We start from the raw sequence: 5686 nt of genomic DNA on the forward strand, positions 1-5686 counted from the left end.
AATATACTTTAAAATATAATTTAATTCAGTGATGCAAATCTGAATCTTTATCAGCTTACTCCAGTTTTCAGAGTCATATGATCCTTCAGCAATCATTCTAATATATTGATTTATTATCAGTGTTGTTGAAAAAAACAGCATATGCTAGTTTGGCATGTTTTGAAGCTGTGATGCTGGTTTATGCTGGTCTTTTGCTGGTTTATGCTGGTCCTTAGCTGGTCATGTGCTGGTCTTAAGCTGGTCAGACCATTTTAGGACCAGTTTAAACCAGCATCCCATGCTTCAAAACATACCTATACCAGCATATGCTGTTTTTTTCAACAGGGTTTTGCAGTTTTTTTTTGGAACGTGACATTTTGTTAAGGATTTTTATTTTTTTTATGAATAGAAGGTTAAAAGAACAGCATTGATAATAAATCAACATATTGGAATGATTTCTGAAGGATTATGTCACACTAAAGACTGGCTTAAAGGCTGATAAAAATTAAGATTTGCATCACTGAAATAAATTACATTAAAAAAAAATATTTTGAACGGCAGTGTGTATGTATATGTATATATATATATATATATATGTGTGTGTGTGTGTGTGTGTGTCTAAATTGTATCTAAATATCTATATATCTAAATAAAAATAGACTATATTCAGTATATGATCCAAAGTAGCGAGTAACTAACTACTTGAGTAGTTTTTTTATCCGATACTTTTTTACTCTTACTCAAGTAACTATTCAGACTATTACTTTTACTTTTACTTGAGTACAGTTTTGGGCTACTCTGCATTACACCTCGACCCTTAAACATTTTAAACTAATAATATACTGAAATGATCTAATTCAATCTAAAACTAACTCAAACACCAGCAATCAAATTCACTAAACTGATATAATGTGTTTTATTTGTCGTAATACTATGGTATTTTTTTGGACTGGTTGGGACAGTAATTCTTGAAGCTGCTAAACATGAATCCAGGCCTGTACACACACACACACACACACACACACACACACACACATTTAAGGTCTTCATGTTATCTGTGTACTCCAGTTATGCTTCTGTAGTTTCAGTTTCAAACACAAAAGAGCAAGGGCTGTTATTCCAGATCCTGTTTGAGGTGAAGCCAGATGCAAAATCAGGATTTGCTTTCCTAATGAACTGGAAATTCGTGCCACAGCAAGACAGCTAACTAACGTTCCTCCACAAACCAGACAGCATTTGTGATCTTTCGTTTTAGAGAGAAACCTGGAATCAAATGTACACTCAAATAATTTCCTCAGTTAGACTGCACAACCGTGCAGAAGAAAACGTAAAACTTGAGAATTTTATCCACATGTAATTATTGGTAAAACAGCGCCCTCTGCTGCTAAAATATCGCCATCGTTCACTTTTGTTTAGAAGCGGTTCTCGAGGCTCTTAAAGGAGAAGTGTCATTTTAGATGATTTAACACTTGTCTCCTATTCTAGTTTAATGTGCAAGGCCTATCGCCCGGTTTCACAGTCAAGGGCTAAGTCTAAAATTAAACTGTTTCAACTGAAAGAAACTTGCACTGACTGATCTTAAAATAGATCAGTGCCTTTGTTTTGTCTTAAGATGCACACCAGTAATGTTTTTTACTTTATAAAAATGACTTAAATGTCCTAATTGAACTATGGCCTTATCCTGGCTTAGTCTAAGCCCTGCCCTATAAATCAGCCACTCGTAGTCATCAATAATCACTATTTTTGCGATTAAGTTTGACACCGCTAACAGTTCACCTTTAAGATAATGTCCATATCTTCCCGAGTAAAAATGAAGCTCCTTATCTTTCAGAGCAGTTCAGTCTTGATGTCAATATATAGGCCAACCCAGAAAGCCATGGGTTTACTCCAAAGGGTTTTTAAAATAACAATTTAAAGTTTAAATCAGAATTTTCATTTAAACTTTTTAAATTAAACAAAGTTTTAGGAATGCCTTAAAGTTAATAGTGTGAGTTTGAATTATGATGAAATACAGTGGTGGCCAAAATTATTAGAACACTATTATTTTCACCAGCTAAAATAAAAATGGTTTTAAGTCAGTTATTTCTATCTTTTATTTTATTATTTTATTTAGTCATTTAGCAGACGCTTTTATCCAAAGCGGTTTACAAATGAGGACAACAGAAGCAATCAATTGTAATATTAAAACAACTAAAAACAGATCCAAAACTAAAAGCTAAAACTTTATAAATACTACCTATACACATTTTAAAAATAAAGAAATTCAATAAAAAGGACAAATGCATACAACAAAATGTCAAAACTTAACATTTAAATGAAAACACAAAAAATAAAGCCAAAAACAATTCAAAATATTAAAGAACAGGTATAAGAGTATAATAATGATTCTAACATAACACCAAAAAAACAACTATATATATGTACAACCACACACACATACATAAATATATATGCATGCACATTTATAAATTCAATATATATATCATTTCATTTCCATTTAGTTTGTTGAAGTATTAAAATAACTCAAATAAAACTTAATAAAAGACTTAAACAGACATAATAAATTCCGACATAATTTAACTCAAATTAATAACAAATACAAATCAAATGACAGTATAGTTTATCAGTAATCCTAAGAAATAACACTGATCCAAACACACATGCTAAAAAACAACAACTTACACATAGCGAGAAATGGTTATAAAACCTGAAACAGAAGTGAAACAAGTAGTAGGAGACTTATTTAGTTTATTTTTGTTTACTTTATTTATATACTATCTTTTGCTGCATTGTGTCTGTAATATCAGTTTACATTTCCAAATGTTCATTTTACCATTAATTGTAATAATCCAGTGAGATTTTTCTGTTCAAAGTTTTAAGCACTTGTGTAAAAATTCTGTAAAATGAGGATGCTTTCAAAAATAATGTCATAAATAGATTTTCTTTATCAATTAACTTCTATTAACTAACTTAAGTTGTGACCATCCTTTGTGTTTAAAGCAGCTTTTGGCCTCGGTGCACTTGCGCATAATTTTTCAGGAAGCTTTGCAGGTTTCTTGAAGCATCTTGGAGACGTTGCCACAGTTCTTCTGGATTTAGTCCGTCTCAGAATTGCATATTCTGTTTAGGTTTTTCATCACTTTACACTATAGAAGTCTGATTTCTTTGTTCACCGTGAAATAATAAGATGTTTTACAAAAGAGTAGGGGGTGGAGGAGTTGAGGTCACACACTGCTTGAGTGACAGAGAAGCCTGGACGCTTGCTGTGAGGGCTCGTTGACCTGGTAAGGGGAGGTCAAAGGTTACGTTTTCCTGGAAAATCAGGCACAGTGGTTGGTCGTAACAAGGAGGCCTAATTTGTCTCTGATTGCGATTGTTTGTGTGTTTTGAAGAGACAGTGTGTATCCGTGCCATTTGACTTGATTGATTGACAGGCTTTTGACTTTCTCTAAATGCATCCAAATAAAGAAACAGGAAATACAAAGGAGATAATGCAGTTGTATAGCAGATTATTATATAGCCTAAATTAATCATAAGTAAATATTTTAAAATTAAAAGCAGTTTAATTAATTTTATTATAATAATTAACTAATTTTGTGTGTATATGTGTGTTTTTTAATATACAATTATATATATTATAAAATCCGTGTGTGTGTGTGTATGTATATATTGAAAATATATACATACATGATTGCAGGGAACACATGATTTTCATTTTAAAAGTATTGTTTTGGTGTTCAAGAAAGTTTACTGTAGGGTGTGTTTATATGTGAATTTTCTAATGATTCCTTTCATGATTCAAAATTTGATCTCTATGTCCTCTCAAGACTTTTACGTTCTCAGACTCTTGTAAACATGTTTGAGTGTTTGTGTATAAGTCAGACCACAGCGGTTGGTTGTTTCCTCATTGAGTCAAAAAAACTCAAATTGTCCCTTTTATTCTGAAGGCCTCATAACTTTTCTTTGTACTTCATAATATCCCCATCAAAGTGTGAATCGAGTCAACCTGAAAGTCTCATTATGACTGAATAAGATACATTTTGGCCTGCCTTTCTCTTTCGTTTTCACTTTGTTTTATAGGTCAGGCCGAAACTGGCCTTTGAGCACTGACATAACTTTATCTTCTCGTAGTTAAATGTTAACCTTACACAAGACAAACAAGCGCTCACGTATCTGTATTGGACATCAAGGTCTGCCAGGATTTCTGAGGAGCTTTAACAGAACAGGGTGTGGTGTGTACTAAGAGATTACTGTCACTGTGTGGATGACTGAGTGCTTAAGTGTGTGTTTGTGTTATGTAATTTTCCATTGCATGTCATAATTGCATGCAGAGTGCGTGATGATCCAGCTGAGCAGTGATGCATAAACTGATCATCTCCATAGAATGCAGTTCCACACACAACCATTTGCATTCGTTGAAACCACACATCTATTCAAAGGAGGCCATCCACAATGATCACACTAAAACTGAATTTGCAATGCAGAAACCTATAACTGCTACACTCCCACTGCATTTTAATTCCACATTTAGACTAATTTACTCTAAAGCCTTCCTGTTTGGTTGCAGTGATGGCAACAGGCGTAATGAGCTCATCACATGGCTTGGTCATTGGTCTGGAGACCCCTGCAGCTTGACCAATCACAGGTCGATTAGATGACGCTGCCGGCGGGAGGCGGGCTTAAGACTGCCCCTGACGTCACAAGTAGTCTGAGCGAGCTCTGTGATTGGCTGGATTCGTGAAGCTATAGAATGTGTAAAATGAAGCTGGAGTCGTTGAAGTTGTTGTGTCTGGTTTAATTTTGCGTATTTCTTTTATGAATGCTAAAATAGAATTAAGCATACTCAGACCTGGACGTGAGCTTCCTTCCTGTTTATTATTGAAATGAATGTCATCCCTGTTTGAAAAGCGCACAGCTAACAGTTTTACTGGGATTTTCCAACGGGGCTGATGTTTTTTTGTTTTTTAAAAGGGCTGATTTTTTTTTTTTTTTTTTTTTTCTTTAACAGGGCTGATGTTTTTTTTGGTTTTGTTTTTTTTAACAGGGCTGATGTTTTTTTGTTTTTGTTTTTTTTTACAGGGCTGATGTTAACGTACATAACAAACAGGAAGGAAACTAATTTGTAAGTATGTTTGTGCTATTTGCATAAAAAACAGATAACTATGTTTTATTCATTAGTCTGCACAAGTGATTTTTTGCATCTTTTAAAGGTTTTTAAACAATTTAAGACTTAAAAAATAAAAAACAAATAAACGTATACTTTCATTTAACCAACAACTAGGCTTTTTGCATTTTTACAATCACGAATGTCCTGCAGAAAGTTTATTTTAGTCATTTTGTTAACATTACTGGCTCGCTGTTTTTGTTTTATTCGTTTATATTTTCTCTTTTATGTCACATTTGCTCAAATCGACTGCAGGAGTATTTAGACATCGCAAATTGTTAATAATCCCACCTACTCGCTTCGGCTACCCCTCCCTTTGAATCTCATTGGCTGATGCAGCGTCAGGATCGACCAGCTGTTTCTTGTTTTCCCAGAGCGCGATTGGTCCGAACGACCTGTCGATCAACGGGATTTTGACAGGTGACTCCGCCCTCATCACCGCTGCCCGAGTACTGATAGGCTACTGTACCCTTTTGTGAACGCTGATTGGCTGAGAGCGCTGGTTGTCAAGGCTTAGTGCTTCATTCACCATTTTGCGACTGT

The sequence above is a fragment of the Barbus barbus genome, assembly GCF_936440315.1.
Source record: "Barbus barbus genome assembly, chromosome: 27".
NCBI classification, from domain to species: Eukaryota; Metazoa; Chordata; class Actinopteri; order Cypriniformes; family Cyprinidae; genus Barbus; species Barbus barbus.